Source organism: Staurois parvus, unplaced genomic scaffold (assembly GCF_062004578.1).
Source record: "Staurois parvus isolate SC_StPar_1 unplaced genomic scaffold, SC_StPar_1.0 ptg000737l, whole genome shotgun sequence".
Classification (NCBI taxonomy): Eukaryota; Metazoa; Chordata; class Amphibia; order Anura; family Ranidae; genus Staurois; species Staurois parvus.
In genome coordinates, this window is record NW_028318533.1 from 161,057 (window position 1) to 180,197 (window position 19,141).

Below are 19,141 nucleotides of genomic sequence, written 5' to 3' on the forward strand. Positions count from 1 at the left end.
CTGGGGCACCAATATTCCCACTGATACCAAGAACGGGGCACCATTACTCCTACTGATATCAACAATGTGGCACCATTCCTCCCACTGACACTAACAGTGGAGCACCATTCCTGCCACAGATAATAACAACAGGGCACCAATCCTCCCACTGATACTAACAATGGAACACCGTTATTCCCACTGATACCAACATTGGGGCACCATTCTTCCCACTGATAATAACATTGGGGCACCATTATTCCCACTGATACCAACAATGGGGCACCATTCCTACCACTGATACCAACAATGGGGCACCAGTCCTCCCACTGACAATGCCAATAGAGCACCATTATTCCCACTGATACCAACAATGTGGCACCATTACTACCACTGATACTAATAATGGGGCTCCATTCCTCCCACTGATAATAACAATGTGGCACCATTACTACCACTGATACTAATAAAGGGGCTCCATTCCTCCCACTGATAATAACAATGTGGTACCATTACTCCCACTGATACTAAAAATGGAGCACCATTCCTCCCAATGATAATAACAATGGGGAGCCATTACTCTGACTGATACTAACAATGGAGCACCATTCATCCCACTGATACTAACAATGGGGCATCATGCCTCCAATTGATACTAATAATGGAGCATCTTATCATACTGATACCAACAATATGGCACCATTACTCCCACTGATACCAACAATGGGACACCATTACTCCCACTGATACCAACAATGGGGCACCATTACTCCCACAGATACCAACAATGGACCACCATACCTCCCTCTAATACTAACAATGGGGCACCATTACCCCCACTGATACTAATGATGGGGCACAATTCCTCCCACTGATACCAACAACAGGGCATCAATACTTGCACTAATACCAACAATGAAGCACCATTCCTCCCACTGATACTAACAATGGAGCACCATTCCTCCCACTGATACTAATGATGGGGCACAATTCCTCCCACTGATACTAAAAATGGGGTACCAGTTCTTCCACTGATAATAACAATGGGGATCCATTACGCTGACTGATACTAATAATGGAGCACCATCCCTTCCACTGATATTAACAATGGGGCATCAAGCTTCCAATTGATACTGATATTTATTTATTTCAGGTACTTGTATAGCACTGTCAATTTAGGCAGCGCTTTACACATATATTGAACATTCACATCAATCCCTAACCCTCAAGGGGCGTACAATCTAAGGTCCCTAACTCACATTCATACATACACATTAGGGACAATTTAGACAGGATCCAATTAACCTACCAGCATGTCTTTGGAGTGTAGGAGGAAACCAGAGTACCCGGAGGAAACCCACGCAAGCACAGGGAGAACATGCAAACTCCATGCAGGAGGTGCCATGGTTGGGAATTGAACCTATGACTCATTTACTGCAAGGCAGATGTGCTAACCACTAAGCCACTGTGCCGCCCCAATAATAATGGGGTGCCATTCCTCACAGTGATATGAAAAATGGGGTACCATACCTCCCACTGACAATAACAATGGGGCACCATTTTTCCCACTGATACCAACAATGGGGCACCATTACTCTCAGTGATACTAGCAATGAGGCACCATTCCTCCCACTGATACCAACAATGGTGCACCATTCCTCCCACTGAAACTAACAATGGGACATCATGTCTCCAATTGATACTAATAATGGGGCACCATTCCTCCCACTGACACTAACAATGTGGTACCATTACTCCCACTGATACTAACAATGGGGCATCATGCCTCCAATTGATACTAATAATGAGGCATCTTATCACACTGATACTAACAATGTGGCACCAATCCTCCTACTGATACTAACAATGGAATACCATTACTCCTACTGATACCAACAATGGAGCACTATTACTCCCACTGATACCAACAATGAAGCACCATACCTCCCACTAATACTAACAATGGGGCACCATTACTCCCTCTGATACTAACATTGGGGCACCATTATACCCAGTGATACCAAAAACTTGGCACCATTCCTCCCACTGATAATAACAATGTAATACCATTACTCCTACTGATACTAAGAATGGAGCACCATTCCTCCCACTGATAATAACAATGGGGAACCATTACTCTGACTGATGCTAACAATGGAGCACCTACTGATAATAACAATGGGGCATCATTCTTACCTTCCAATTGATACTAATAATGAGGCACCATTCCTCCCACTGATACTAATATTGGGGCACCATTCCTTCCACTGATAATAACAATGGGGCATCATGCTTCCCTTCCAATTGATACCAATAATGGGGCACCATTCCTCCCACTGATACTAATATTGGTGCACCATTCCTCCCACTGATACTAATATTGGTGCACCATTCCTCCCACTGATACTAATATTGGTGCACCATTCCTCCCACTGATACTAATATTGGTGCACCATTACTCCCACTGATACTAATAATAGGGCACCATTACTCCCACTGATATCAACACTGTGACACCATTACTCCCAACTAATACTAACAATGGTACACTCCACAGATACCAACAAAAGGGCACTTTTCCTCCCACTAAAACCAATGATGGGTCACTATTCCTCATTCTACTTACCATAGGCATTATGTAATTTGACCACCAACCCTGAGGCACTGTTTACTCCCACTGACACTGGGGCACTTTCTTCTCCCACTGGCTACAGTTCACCCCCCAAGGTTTGATACTCGGCTCTTTCTACTCCCACTGGCTACTGTCCGTCCCATCCCCTTCCTATTCTAGACCTAATGGCACACAAGGGCGATTTAGGCCTAAAAGTATAAGTCAATTTTTTCCTTTTTTTTTACATTTTGGATAGAGTGTGCAGTGGTTAAAACCACTGTCAGTTTTATTTGTTTTGATTTTTTTTATCAACAAAAAACAAATCTTATTAGACTATTTTCTCTCCATGTCATTTGTTTTTTGGAAAATATCATGTTATTAGATGGAGATGAGGATCATATGAAAATAAATACTTTTTTACTATGGTCGTTCTGCACCATTTAGTGGACATAATGTGGTATTTTTATGATTTACTCTATTTTGTATGAATGAAAGATATTCAATCTGCAGAGAAAAAAACCCCAAAACATTCATTTTGCCCTAATTAGCACAGGCCATGGAGTTTCTCAGGATTAGTTTTTTAATAATCTATACCTTGACAAACTCACCAGACTCATGCTCTGTCTGGCCAGGATTTGGGAAGGTGAGATCCCATGGTGTTAACCACTTCCCGTCCGGCCCATGTATATAAAGTGCAGTGCAGGAGTGGGTTGCCATTCATGAACTGCGCCTGCTATTTTAGCCCATGTGCGCTCCCTGGGAGTGTGCAGCACCGCGATTCGGTGCTCGCTGTGTCCGGTGGATACAGCGGAACAATAATCGCTGTACGGGACCTCTGTGTGAGGTCCCAATCATGAGATCACTGATGAATAGTAGTAAGCAAGATGTCACTTCTGACATCATTGCTTACTACTAGTGAAATCTGTGAATAATCACAGTGGTCACATGGTACAAGGCTATTCACAACAGCTTTGTATCATGTGACAAGCTGTGACCAATCACAGCTCTCACAGTATTTCTCAATGGCTGCAAGAATGCAGCCAGAGAGAAAGAGAAACGATTGCTTTTACAGCAATCCCCCCACCTATGGTGACACTTTTTAGTGCTAGGGTGACTGTATGTTAAAAAAAAAAATAATAATATTAAAGAAATAAAATAAAAATGTAAATATCATTTTTGAAAAATTATAATTTTTGGTTATAAACTAATTTGGGTTATTTTTTTTTTACTAAAAGATAACTGAATACATTTTGGCCAAGATTTATGAAGAAAGATTATTTATTTGCAAAATTTTATAAGAAAAACACTTTTGTTCAAAATTTTTGGACTTTTTCATTTATATAGCAAAAAAAAATCCCAGTGGTGAATAAATACCACCAAAATAAAGTTTTATCTGTCTCAAAAAATGCTAAAAAATTCATACGGGTACAGTGTTGCATGACCGCGCAATTGTCAATTAAAGTGTGATAGCGCTGAAAGCTGAAAATTGGCCTGGACAGGAAGGGGGTAAAAGTGTCCGGACTTGAAGTGGTTAAGCACCCCCATGGGATTGGTGACCCAGAGGTGGTCCTATCATCACAGCAGGTTTGGGACCCCACTGAGAGAACAGGCTGTAGGTCACAACACCACTTTTTTTTAGCACCTCACCTCATGGGCTAGGCCACAGGGTATGGATCCTTTTGGTCTACCCTGAAGTCTAGGGGGAGGATGTGTGGCCCTTAGGATCCATCCGACCCTGCCTTGGGTATCTCTCTTCAGGTGAACCCCTAACCTAGTACTCGGTGGTTGGCTTTGGCTGATCAAGAGAAGTTGAGTCTGCCAGGTCTTTTGGCTAGGTGGACCAGAATACATTGCCCCTGTCAGGAAAAAAAAAATATGTTGTAACTTACCAGTTCTTAAATGTGGTAGCAACATTCATTTTCTTTTTTCAGGTTAAGAACATTTTCAGCAAGTACCTGTTGATCCTGCCAGATTTGCATTGTCATTAGAGATGAGCGAATCGAAGTAGGCGAAGTGGAATTCGTTTCGAATATTAGGAAAATTTTTCCTAAAATGGCGGCGACATGTGCGGCGATGGAGCGGGGATGTCTGGAAAGGCGCGCAGAGAAGGCGCGCTGACCCATAATGCATTCATTCATGACATGTGATCGCATTAGCCAATCAGCAGCCAGCCAGCCAGCACAGTGTAATGGTCGAGCTATAAACAGCGGCCATTTTAGAATTCTCCATTTGCCTCCAGTCATTCAACAGAGGCAGACCTGGCTGTATGCAGGGAGAGAGTTAGGGACAGAGAAACGTTAGTTAGGGACAAAGAAACGTTAGTTAGGGCCACAGAATCGTTACTTAGGGCCACAGAATCGTTACTTAGGGCCACAGAAACGTTACTTAGGGACACAGAATTGTTACTCAGGGACAGACAGAATTGTTACTGAGGGATACAGAATTGTTACTGAGGGCCACAGAAACGTTACTTAGGGCCACAGAAACGTTACTTAGGGCCACAGAATTGTTACTTAGGGACAGACACAGAATTGTTACTGAGGGACACAGATTTGTTACTGAGGGCCACAGAATCGTTACTTAGGGCCACAGAATTGTTACTTAGGGACAGACACAGAATTGTTACTGAGGGACACAGATTTGTTACTGAGGGCCAAAGAATCGTTACTTAGGGCCACAGAAACGTTACTTAGGGCCACAGAATTGTTACTTAGGGACAGGCACAGAATTGTTAGTGAGGGACACAGAATTGTTACTGAGGGCCACAGAAACGTTACTGAGGGCCACAGAAACGTTACTGAGGGCCACAGAAACGTTACTGAGGGCCACAGAAACGTTACTTAGGGCCACAGAAACGTTACTTAGGGCCACAGAATTGTTACTTAGGGACAGACACAGAATTGTTATTGAGGGACACAGAATTGTTACTAAGGGCCACAGAATCGTTACTTAGGGCCACAGAATCGTTACTTAGGGCCACAGAAACGTTACTTAGGGACACAGAATTGTTACTCAGGGACAGACAGAATTGTTACTGAGGGATACAGAATTGTTACTGAGGGCCACAGAATCGTTACTTAGGGCCACAGAAACGTTACTTAGGGACACAGAATTGTTACTTAGGGACAGACACAGAATTGTTATTGAGGGACACAGAATTGTTACTGAGGGCCACAGAACCGTTACTTAGGGCCACAGAATCGTTACTTAGGGCCACAGAATCGTTACTTAGGGCCACAGAAACGTTACTTAGGGCCACAGAATTGTTACTCAGGGACAGACAGAATTGTTACTGAGGGATACAGAATCGTTACTGAGGGCCACAGAATCGTTACTTAGGGCCACAGAAACGTTACTTAGGGCCACAGAATTGTTACTTAGGGACAGACAGAATTGTTACTGAGGGACACAGATTTGTTACTGAGGGCCACAGAATCGTTACTTAGGGCCACAGAATTGTTACTTAGGGACAGACACAGAATTGTTACTGAGGGACACAGATTTGTTACTGAGGGCCACAGAATCGTTACTTAGGGCCACAGAATTGTTACTTAAGAACAGACACAGAATTGTTATTGAGGGACACAGAATCGTTACTGAGGGCCACAGAATCGTTACTTAGGGCCACAGAAACGTTACTTAGGGCCACAGAATTGTTACTTAGGGACAGACACAGAATTGTTATTGAGGGACACAGAATTGTTACTGAGGGCCACAGAACCGTTACTTAGGGCCACAGAAACGTTACTTAGGGCCACAGAAACGTTACTTAGGGCCACAGAATTGTTACTGAGGGACACAGATTTGTTACTGAGGGCCACAGAATCGTTACTTAGGGCCACAGAATTGTTACTTAGGGACAGACACAGAATTGTTACTGAGGGACACAGATTTGTTACTGAGGGCCACAGAAACGTTACTTAGGTCCACAGAAACGTTACTTAGGGCCACAGAATCGTTACTTAGGGACAGACACAGAATTGTTATTGAGGGACACAGAATCGTTACTGATGGCCACAGAATCGTTACTTAGGGCCACAGAAACGTTACTTAGGGCCACAGAATTGTTACTTAGGGACAGACACAGAATTGTTATTGAGGGACACAGAATTGTTACTGAGGGCCACAGAAACGTTACTTAGGGCCACAGAAACGTTACTTAGGGCCACAGAAACGTTACTTAGGGCCACAGAATTGTTACTGAGGGACACAGATTTGTTACTGAGGGCCACAGAATCGTTACTTAGGGCCACAGAATTGTTACTTAGGGACAGACACAGAATTGTTACTGAGGGACACAGATTTGTTACTGAGGGCCACAGAAACGTTACTTAGGGCCACAGAATCGTTACTTAGGGCCACAGAAACGTTACTTAGGGCCACAGAAACGTTACTTAGGGCCACAGAAACGTTACTTAGGGCCACAGAAACTTTACTTAGGGCCACAGAATTGTTAGTTAGGGACAGACACAGAATTGTTATTTAGGGACACAGAATTGTTACTCAGGGACAGACACAGAATTGTTACTGAGGGATACAGAATTGTTACTGAGGGCCACAGAAACGTTACTTAGGGCCACAGAAACGTTACTTAGGGCCACAGAAACGTTACTTAGGGCCACAGAATTGTTAGTTAGTGACAGACACAGAATTGTTACTGAGGGACACAGAATTGTTACTGAGGGCCACAGAACCGTTACTTAGGGCCACAGAAACGTTACTTAGGGACACAGAATTGTTACTCAGGGACAGACACAGAATTGTTACTGAGGGACACAGAATTGTTACTGAGGGCCACAGAACTGTTACTGAGGGCCACAGAAACTTTACTTAGGGCCACAGAAACTTTACTTAGGGCCACAGAAACGTTACTTAGGGACACAGAAACGTTACTTAGGGACACAGAATTGTTACTCAGGGACACACACAGAATTGTTACTGAGGGACACAGATTTGATACTGAGGGCCACAGAACCGTTACTTAGGGCCACAGAAACGTTACTTAGGGCCACAGAATTGTTACTCAGGGACAGACACAGAATTGTTACTCAGGGACACAGAATTGTTACTGAGGGACACAGAATTGTTACTGAGGGACACAGAATTGTTACTGAGGGACACAGAATTGTTACTCAGGGACAGACACAGAATTGTTACTCAGGGACAGACACAGAATTGTTACTCAGGGACAGACACAGAATTGTTACTGAGGGACACAGAATTGTTACTGAGGGACACAGAATTGTTACTGAGGGACACAGATTTGTTACTGAGGGACACAGAACCGTTACTTAGGGCCACAGAACCGTTACTTAGGGCCACAGAACCGTTACTTAGGGCCACAGAACCGTTACTTAGGGCCACAGAAACGTTACTTAGGGACACAGAATTGTTACTGAGGGACACAGAATTGTTACTCAGGGACACAGAATTGTTACTCAGGGACACAGAATTGTTACTGAGGGACACAGAATTGTTACTCAGGGACAGACACAGAATTGTTACTCAGGGACAGACACAGAATTGTTACTGAGGGACACAGAATTGTTACTGAGGGACACAGAATTGTTACTGAGGGACACAGAATTGTTACTGAGGGACACAGATTTGTTACTTAGGGCCACAGAACCGTTACTTAGGGCCACAGAACCGTTACTTAGGGCCACAGAAACGTTACTTAGGGCCACAGAAACGTTACTCAGGGACACAGAATTGTTACTGAGGGACACAGAATTGTTACTGAGGGACACAGAATTGTTACTCAGGGACACAGAATTGTTACTGAGGGACACAGAATTGTTACTCAGGGACACAGAATTGTTACTGAGGGACACAGAATTGTTACTGAGGGACACAGAATTGTTACTGAGGGACACAGATTTGTTACTGAGGGACACAGAACCGTTACTTAGGGCCACAGAACCGTTACTTAGGGCCACAGAACCGTTACTTAGGGCCACAGAAACGTTACTTAGGGACACAGAATTGTTACTGAGGGACACAGAATTGTTACTCAGGGACACAGAATTGTTACTGAGGGACACAGAATTGTTACTCAGGGACAGACACAGAATTGTTACTCAGGGACAGACACAGAATTGTTACTGAGGGACACAGAATTGTTACTGAGGGACACAGAATTGTTACTGAGGGACACAGAATTGTTACTGAGGGACACATAATTGTTACTGAGGGACACAGAATTGTTACTGAGGGACACAGAATTGTTACTCAGGGACACAGAATTGTTACTCAGGGACAGACACAGAATTGTTACTCAGGGACAGACACAGAATTGTTACTCAGGGACAGACACAGAATTGTTACTGAGGGACACAGAATTGTTACTGAGGGACACAGAATTGTTACTCAGGGACACAGAATTGTTACTCAGGGACAGACACAGAATTGTTACTCAGGGACAGACACAGAATTGCTACTCAGGGACAGACACAGAATTGTTACTGAGGGACACAGAATTGTTACTGAGGGACACAGAATTGTTACTGAGGGACACAGAATTGTTACTGAGGGACACAGATTTGTTACTGAGGGACACAGATTTGTTACTGAGGGCCACAGAAACGTTACTTAGGGCCACAGAAACGTTACTTAGGGCCACAGAAACGTTACTGAGGGACACAGAATTGTTACTGAGGGACACAGAATTGTTACTGAGGGACACAGAATTGTTACTCAGGGACAGACACAGAATTGTTACTGAGGGACACAGAATTGTTACTGAGGGCCACAGAACTGTTACTTAGGGCCACAGAAACGTTACTCAGGGACACAGAATTGTTACTCAGGGACACGGAATCGTTTAATTAAAGAGTATGTCAGACAACATGCAGAGGAGTGGCAGAGGAGGCAATGTTTTAGGAGCGAGCAGACGTGGCAGCAGAGGAAGGGGTCGAGGCAGCACTATTCGCAGCCAGAGGCCAGTGCTCCCGGTGTCATCCAGCGGTCGTGTCTCCACCGACAACCCTGCCGTCATTGATTGGTTGGCTCGGTCGTCTTCCTCTTCCCAGGTCACCTCTGACACCTACAGCCAACGGTCGGTGGATACGTCAGACACAACCGTTAGTTGGCATGGCCCGGGACCAAGCCCACTGAAATCACGTGTCCTCTACCTGCCCCTGTCCTTTGGTGTTCCCTCACCAAGCGAAGTATCGCATGCTGTGGGCTCAGCCCCACTGTACAGTGAGGAAGAGCAAACAGAGGGCGGTCAGGAACGGGGGGAGACATCCGCCTCTTCAGCAGCCAGGCGAAGAAGTAGTGGCGAGGAGAGTGGCTCGGTAGCCGGTCTAGAGACAGGTCTGTCTCCTGACCCACACGCAGCCGAGGGGGCTAGTAGTGAGGCGGAGACCCTAATTGATGATGATGAGGCTGATCGCACTTGGCAGCCTCGTCGTCATCAGGCTATTGCTTCCGCATCATCAGGAGAAGAGGGTGGCAGCTTGGCAGCGAGCAAAACAGTCGGTGGGTTGCCCAGGAGGCAGCAGGGTCGCAGCAGTGTCAGTGGAGGCAAACGGCCACGGAGTACAGCACCAGCTCCACTGCAGCCTACCACCACGGCCAGTAGTGGTGCCGGTGTGCACGGAGGAAGCAGCAGTCAGCCAGTGAGGAGTATCAGGGGCAAAGTTTCCTACTCGGCGGTGTGGCAATTTTTTGTCAAGCCGCCCGAGGAAGTAAACGTAGCCGTATGTCGACTATGTGGCCAGAAAGTCAAGCGTGGCCAGGGGGCCCATGTTGGGACTACAGCGCTGCGGCAGCATATGCAGCGTCGCCATTTGGTGGCCTGGGAAAACCGTGATAAAGATACGGCGGTTCTGCCCGCCCCAGCCCCCGCTCCATCACCCGCTCCGTTACTTGCTCCGTCACCCGACGTCAATCGCCCTCTATCAGCCAGTCAAGGCTCCAACACCTCTGCTGAGGGGAGTTGTCGCTCGTTGCCATCTTCCGCTCGTTCAGATGCTCCTTCTCCTGCTACTCCTGTTCACGGATTCCGTCAGCAGTCTTTCTTGGAATCCGTTTCCAAGAGACAACAGTTTGCGAGCACGCACCCGACGGTGGAAAAGCTGAACGTCCTCCTGTCCAAGTTGCTGGTGCTGCAGTCCCTCCCTTTCCAAGTGGTGGACTCAGCACCTTTCCGAGAAATGATGGCTTGTGCCGCGCCGTGGTGGAGAGTGCCAAGCCGTCATTTCTTCGCCAAAAAGGCAGTGCCAGCCCTGCATTCACATGTAGAAGAGATGGTGGGCCAGTCTTTAAGCATGTCGGTCTCTGCCAAAGTGCACGGCAGCGCCGACGTGTGGAGCTGTAACTACGGTCAGGGACAGTACATGTCATTTACGGCCCACTGGGTGAACGTGGTGCCGTCACAGCCGCACCAGCAACTTGGACAGGTCACGCCGCTTTTGCCTCCACGTTTGCACGTCCTTGGTCCACAAAACATGTCCGCCTCTACCACCTCTTCTTCCTTCATGTCCTCAGCCGCCACCCCCGTGCCAAGTCCCATTACCCGACCGGCATATCACATGTGCAGGGCGCAACGGTGTCACGCTGTGCTGCACCTGGTATGCCTTGGCGAACGTAGTCACACAGGGGAGGAACTTCTGAGTGTAATGAACAGAGAAATCGACAGATGGCTGTCTCCGCGCAAACTGAAAATCGGAACCATTTTGACCGACAACGGAAAGAACATGGTGTCTGCTCTGCGTCAAGGAAGGTTGTGCCATGCGCCATGCATGGCTCACGTGTTCAATCTGGTTGTCAAGCGGTTCCTAAAATCCACCATCCCACTGCAAGACATCCTTAAAATGTCACGTAAACTTTGCATGCATTTCAGCCATTCCTACACCGCAAAGCACACCCTCCTTGAGCTGCAGCGGCAGAACGGAATTCCACAGCATCGCCTGATCTGCGACGTTGCAACAAGGTGGAATTCAACCCTACACATGTTAGACCGCCTTTACGAACAGCGAAAGGCCATCACCGATTTCCTGATGTTACAAGCGGATAAAGGTACTCCCCTGTGTAACTTCGATGTCAGCCATTGGCAGCTCATGCGTGACACCTGCCGCTTGCTCAGGCCCTTTGAGGAGGCCACGCTATTCGTGAGTCGGCAGGACTATGGGATGAACGACGTCATTCCTCTGTTGCATGTCCTGGAACAAATGCTGTTAACAATGGCTGGTCAGGGTGCGGTAGACGTGGCGCACAGATCTCAACGCCACATGACCCCTGTGGGGGCAGGACAGGAAGAAGAGGAGGAGGTAGAGGAGGACATTTGTGCTCAGGAATTATTGAGTGAAATGGGTGGTTTTTCCACTCAGCGGACAGGAGTGGAGGAGCAGGAGCATGTGGTAGAGGAGGAGGAGGAGACAGAGGACCCAGACGCACCGTGGCAGTATGCTGTGGAGATGGAGGCAGGGAGTCCCTCGCATTCCTTGGCACAAATGGCCCATAGCATGCTCGGTTGCTTGCGTAGCGACAGCCGAATAATAACCATCAGACAGAGGGATGACTTTTGGCTGTCCACCTTGTTGGACCCTCGCTACCGTTCAAAAATGGTGGCCTTTTTCACACCTGCTGAGAGGGAGGCCAAAATAACGTACTATAAAAACCACCTATGTAGTCAGTTGGTCTCTGCCTTTGTGCGCCAACGTCCATCCTCAGACACTGTGGGCCCTGTGCGCTCGCGTTCCGCTGCCATGGCAGCAGGGGAGGGGTGGGGTGGTAGGAGCAGTGGTAGCTCCACCAGCAGCGGCTGCCTCAGTCTGCAGTCGATGATGAGTAGCTTTCTTCACCAGCGCAGTGAGGAAACTACTAACCAGCCGCAGCAGCAGCAGCAGCATCAGGTGGACCTGGAGCAGGACCTCAAACAACAGGCTTGGGCCTACTTGGACAGCACCCTGCCAACCGAGGTAGACAATCCCCTTGACTACTGGGCAACGAAACTTGACCTTTGGCCCCAACTAGCTGAATTTTCCCTTGAAAGGCTGTCATGCCCGGCCAGTAGCGTGGCATCGGAGCGCGTGTTTAGTGCGGCAGGAGGTATTGTAACTCCGCGGAGGACACGACTGTCCACCCAAAGTGTGGAGAGACTCACGTTTGTGAAAATGAATCAGGCGTGGATTAGTCTGGATTTCAAACCACCAGTTCCTGACACAACTGACTAAATCCGCCATGAATCATGCCCCTGCCATGTGCCACTTTCAGGTCTACTCACACTGCTGGTGTGTTCCATTTTTTGTCATAGGGTGCTGGCAGATTACGGGCCTCCCATAGCTGCTGCCAGGCCCCTAATCTGCCATGGGCCCCTATACCGCCTCCTCATGCTGTTGCCAAGTCCAGAGTCTCTAATGGGTCCCTGTACGGCCTCCCATTGCTGCTGTCTCCATCGCCACACTCTGCCATGTGCCACTTTCAGGTCTCCTCACACTATGGTGTGTTCAATTTTTTGACATAGGGTGCTGGCAGATTACGGGCCTCCCATAGCAGCTGCCAGGCCCCTAATCTGCCATGGGCCCCTGTACCGCCTCCTCATGCTGCTGCCAGGTCCAGAGTCTCTCATGGGTCCCTGTACGGCCTCCCATTGCTGCTGTCTCCATCACCACACTGTGCCATGTGCCACTTTCAGGTCTCCTCACACTATGGTGTGTTCAATTTTTTGACATAGGGTGCTGGCAGATTACGGGCCTCCCATAGCTGCTGCCAGGCCCCTAATCTGCCATGGGCCCCTGTACCGCCTCCTCATGCTGCTGCCAGGTCCAGAGTCTGTCATGGGTCCCTGTACGGCCTCCCATTGCTGCTGTCTCCATCGCCACACTGTGCCATGTGCCACTTTCAGGTCTCCTCACACTATGGTGTGTTCAATTTTTTGACATAGGGTGCTGGCAGATTACGGGCCTCCCATAGCTGCTGCCAGGCCCCTAATCTGCCATGGGCCCCTGTACCGCCTCCTCATGCTGCTGCCAGGTCCAGAGTCTCTCATGGGTCCCTGTACGGCCTCCCATTGCTGCTGTCTCCATCACCACACTCTGCCATGTGCCACTTTCAGGTCTCCTCACACACTGCTGGTGTGTTCAATTTTTTGACATAGGGCGCTGGCAGATTACGGGCCTCCCATAGCTGCTGCCAGGCCCCTAATCTGCCATGGGCCCCTATACCGCCTCCTCATGCTGCTGCCAGGTCCAGAGTCTGTCATGGGTCCCTGTACGGCCTCTCATTGCTGCTGTCTCCATCGCCACACTGTGCCATGTGCCACTTTCAGGTCTCCTCACACTATGGTGTGTTCAATTTTTTGACATAGGGTGCTGGCAGATTACGGGCCTCCCATAGCTGCTGCCAGGCCCCTAATCTGCCATGGGCCCCTGTACCGCCTCCTCATGCTGCTGCCAGGTCCAGAGTCTCTCATGGGTCCCTGTACGGCCTCCCATTGCTGCTGTCTCCATCGCCACACTCTGCCATGTGCCACTTTCAGGTCTCCTCACACACTGCTGGTGTATTCAATTTTTTGACATAGGGTGCTGGCAGATTACGGGCCTCCCATAGCTGCTGCCAGGCCCCTAATCTGCCATGGGCCCCTATACCGCCTCCTCATGCTGCTGCCAAGTCCAGAGTCTGTCATGGGTCCCTGTACAGCCTCCCATTGCTGCTGTCTCCATCGCCACACTCTGCCATGTGCCACTTTCAGGTCTCCTCACACTGCTGGTGTGTTCAATTTTTTGACATAGGGTGCTGGCAGATTACGGGCCTCCCATAGCTGCTGCCAGGCCCCTAATCTGCCATGGGCCCCTATACCGCCTCCTCATGCTGCTGCCAAGTCCAGAGTCTGTCATGGGTCCCTGTACGGCCTCCCATTGCTGCTGTCTCCATCGCCACACTCTGCCATGTGCCACTTTCAGGTCTCCTCACACTGCTGGTGTGTTGAATTTTTTGACATTGGGTGCTGGCAGATTACGGGCCTCCCATAGCTGCTGCCAGGCCCCTAATCTGCCATGGGCCCCTGTACCGCCTCCTCATGCTGCTGCCAGGTCCACAGTGTCTCATGCCATGTGCCACTTTCAGGTCTCCTCACACTGCTGGTGTGTTCAATTTTTTGACATAGGGTGCTGGCAGATTACGGGCCTCCTATAGCTGCTGCCAGGCCCCTAATCTGCCATGGGCCCCTATACCGCCTCCTCATGCTGCTGCCAGGTCCAGAGTCTCTCATGGGTCCCTGTACGGCCTCCCATTGCTGCTGTCTCCATCGCCACACTCTGCCATGTGCCACTTTCAGGTCTCCTCACACACTGCTGGTGTGTTGAATTTTTTGACATAGGGTGCTGGCAGATTACGGGCCTCCCATTGCTGCTGCCAGGCCCGTAATCTGCCATGGGCCCCCGTACCGACTCCTCATGCTGTGACGTTGCAACAAGGTGGAATTCAACCCTACATATGTTAGACCGCCTTTACGAACAGCAAAAGGCCATCACAGATTTCCTGATGTTAAAAGCGGATAAAGGTACTCCCCTGTGTAACTTAGATGTCAGCCATTGGCAGCTCATGCGTGACACCTGCGCTTGCTCAGGCCCTTTGAGGAGGCCACGCTATTCGTGAGTTGGCAGGACTATGGGATGAACGACGTCATTCCTCTGTTGCACGTCCTGGAACAAATGCTGTTAACAATGGCTGGTCAGGGTGCGGTAGACGTGGCGCACAGATCTCAACGCCACATGACCCCTGTGGGGGCAGGACAGGAAGAAGAGGAGGAGGTAGAGGAGGACATTGGTGCTCAGGAATTATTGAGTGAAATGGGTGGTTTTTCCACTCAGCGGACAGGAGTGGAGGAGCAGGAGCATCTGGTAGAGGAGGAGGAAGAGGAGACAGAGGACCCAGATGCACCGTGGCAGTATGCTGTGGAGATGGAGGCAGGGAGTCCCTCGCATTCCTTGGCAAAAATGGCCCATAGCATGCTCGCTTGCTTGCGTACCGACAGCTGAATAATAACCATCAGACAGAGGGATGACTTTTGGCTGTCCACCTTGTTGGACCCTCGCTACCGTTCAAAAATGGTGGCCTTTTTCACACCTGCTGAGAGGGAGGCCAAAATAACGTACTATAAAAACCACCTATGTAGTCAGCTGGTCTCTGCCTGTCTGCGCCAACGTCCATCCTCAGACACTGTGGGCCCTGTGCGCTCGCGTTCCACTGCCATGGCAGCAGGGGAGGGGTGGGGTGGTAGGAGCAGTGGCAGCTCCACCAGCAGCAGCTGCCTCAGTCTGCAGTCGATGATGAGTAGCTTTCTTCACCAGCGCAGTGAGGAAACTACTAACCAGCCGCAGCAGCAGCAGCATCAGGTGGACCTGGAGCAGGACCTCAAACAGGCTTAGGCCTACTTGGACAGCACCCTGCCAACCGAGGTAGACAATCCCCTTGACTACTGGGCAACGAAACTTGACCTTTGGCCCCAACTAGCTGAATTTGCCCTTGAAGGGCTGTCATGCCCGGCCAGTAGCGTGGCATCGGAGCGCGTGTTTAGTGCGGCAGGAGGTACTGCAACTCCGCGGAGGACACGACTGTCCACCCAAAGTGTGGAGAGACTCATGTTTGTGAAAATGAATCAGGCGTGGATTAGTCTGGATTTCAAACCACCAGTTCCTGACACAACTGACTAAATCCGCCATGAATCATGCCCCAAACATGTGCCACTTTCAGGTCTCCTCACACTGCTGGTGTGTTCCATTTTTTGTCATAGGGTGCTGGCAGATTACGGGCCTCCCATAGCTGCTGCCAGGCCCCTAATCTGCCATGGGCCCCTATACCGCCTCCTCATGCTGCTGCCAGGTCCAGAGTCTCTCATGGGTCCCTGTACGGCCTCCCATTGCTGCTGTCTCCATCGCCACACTCTGCCATGTGCCACTTTCAGGTCTCCTCACACTGCTGGTGGGTTCCATTTTTTGTCATAGGGTGCTGGCAGATTACGGGCCTCCCATAGCTGCTGCCAGGCCCCTAATCTGCCATGGGCCCCCGTACCGACTCCTCATGCTGCTGCCAGGCCCGTAATCTGTCATGGGCCCCTGTTGTCGCTTGTTGGCATATTCCGCTCGTTCAGATGCTCCTTCTCCTGCTACTCCTCTTCACGGATTCCGTCAGCAGTCTTTCTTGGAATCCGTTTCCAAGAGACAACAGTTTGCGAGCACGCACCCGACGGTGCAGAAGCTGAACGTCCTCCTGTCCAAGTTGCTGCTGCCAGGCTCGTAATCTGTCATGCGCCCCTGTACCGCCTCCTCATGCTGCTGCCAGGTCCAGAGTGTGTCATGGGTCCCTGTACGGCCTCCCATTGCTGCTGCCAGGCCCGTAATCTGCCATGGTCCCCCGTACCAACTCCTCATGCTGCTGCCAGGCCCGTAATCTGTCATGGGCCCCTGTACCGCCTCCTCATGCTTCTGCCAGGTCCAGAGTGTGTCATGGGTCCCTGTACGGCCTCCCATTGCTGCTGTCTCCATCGCCACACTCTGCCATGTGCCACTTTCAGGTCTCCTCACACTGCTGGTGGTTTCCATTTTTGTCATAGGGTGCTGTATGGCCTCCCATTGCTGCTGCCTCCACCGCCACACTGTGGCTCCACACTCTGGTTTTGGCCCCGTGACTGCCCAAATGAGTGAAGTGTGTGGTGATTCTAAGATCGACGGCACTCATCTGCATGTCATACTGACTGTCAGTATTATTTCTCTTCCCCAGCAGACTCCAAGGGCATTTAATTTAAAGGTACAGTGTTCTGCACTAATATAAAGTCTCTCTGAAGCCTAGAAACACCCTTTTATAAGTTAAATTCGCAGCGAATATATTCGACTCGAATCGAAATTTTTCCACGAATTCGCCGAATCAGTCGAATCGAATTTTTGAATACTTCGCTCATCTCTAATTGTCATTGTCACTTGAGCTTAGCAAATCTTTCTTTTTGTGTAAACCACTATTCTTATCAGCCCTAATGTAATAGAAATGAACAAAAGCAGACATGTTTTAACGTGATATTAACAAACATAAAATAAGTTTTCCCAAGTTTGACTACAAACGTGGATGTACATTTTAAGCTGGTGCCATGACTGCTGCTCTAGTTTTCCTCTTTCAGGGTTGCCTCTTTCTCCTGCCGCATCCTATGAAGCCACACTTGCATGCAGGGACTAGAGCTGTGTCTCTTTACACTATGTGTATCAATAGAAACATACAGCCCTGTAACCTAGGAATGCAAGGGGCTTCCCAGCTCCTCTTTTCTTCCCTCCCCCTTCTCCATGCTAACAGACTGGCTTGAGGCTGCACTGTCTACTGTTAAATCTTTCCTGTGAAGACTGGAAGTTCAGGGCAGCAGCACTAAGAGAGCAGAACCCAGCAGCATTGGAAATTGTAAACTTGGGTAAGAACCTTAACCACTTGCCGACCAGCCATTGTAAAAAAAATGGGGACAGGGCGGCACCGCTGCGCAAAATCACGTTTTAAAACGTCATTTTGAACAACAGGTAGGGGGTGCGCGCGAGGCGTGCAACCACCCTACCTGTGCCGCCAATCGCGGCTGCGGATGTCAATCACTGGGTCCTGGCCGGTCATTACCCGCCCAGTGATTGCTGGCAAACAGTGACACGGAGCACAGCTGCATTGGTTTCATGGGGTTTTCATGAGCTGTAAGCCATAATCATCACAATTATGACAAATCACGGCTTGAACTATCTTGCTTTGCATGTAATGAGTCTATCTCGTATATTAGTTTCACCTTTTAAGTTGCATTACTGAAATAAATGAACTTTTGCACCATATTCTAATTTTTCGAGTTTCACCTGTATTTCCATGTGGGCCCTGGGATCTATACCTCTATAATAGGGGGATCAAGTGAAATCCCTTAGAGTGGATTCTTGATGACATCAACATTCATCTACAGCAGGGGTCTCCAAACTTTCTAAACAAAGGGCCAGTATACTGTCCTTCAAACTTTAGGAGGGCCAGACTGTGGCCAGCTGGAGTATAAAAGTTCTTGGTGTCAGTAGGGGGTAAACAGTGTGCCCCATGTTGGTGTCAGTGAGAGGAATAATGCCCCATTGTTGGTGTCAGTGGGAGGAATAGTGTCCCATTGTTGGTGTCAGTGGGAATAGTGCCCCATCGTTGGTGTCAGTGGGAGGAATAGTGCCCCATCCGTGGTGTCAGTGGGAGGAATAGTGCCCCATCGTTGGTGTCAGTGGGAGGAATAGTGTCCCATTGTTGGTGTCAGTGGGAAAAATAGTGCCCCATGTTGGTGTCAGTGAGAGGAATAATGCCCCATTGTTGGTGTCAGTGGGAGGAATAGTGTCCCATCATTGGTGTCAGTGGGAGGAATAGTGCCCCATCATTGGTGTCAGTGGGAGGAATAGTGTCCCATTGTTGGTGTCAGTGGGAAAAATAGTGCCCCATTGTTGGTTTCAGTGGGAGGAGTAGTGCCTCATCGTTGGTGTCAGTGGGAGGAAAAGTGCCCCATCATTGGTGTCAATGGGAGGAATAGTGCCCCATCGTTGGTATCAGTGGGAGGAATAGTGCCCC

At 49.0% G+C, this 19,141-nt stretch overlaps 1 protein-coding gene across 1 annotated transcript in view; it reads left to right on the forward strand.

The window, feature by feature from the left end:
• The window catches only part of LOC149445224 (alpha-2-macroglobulin-like protein 1), a 238,295-nt gene that overhangs the window by 45,781 nt on the left and 173,373 nt on the right, over window positions 1-19,141 (forward strand). The gene's annotated exons all lie outside the window — the stretch shown is intronic.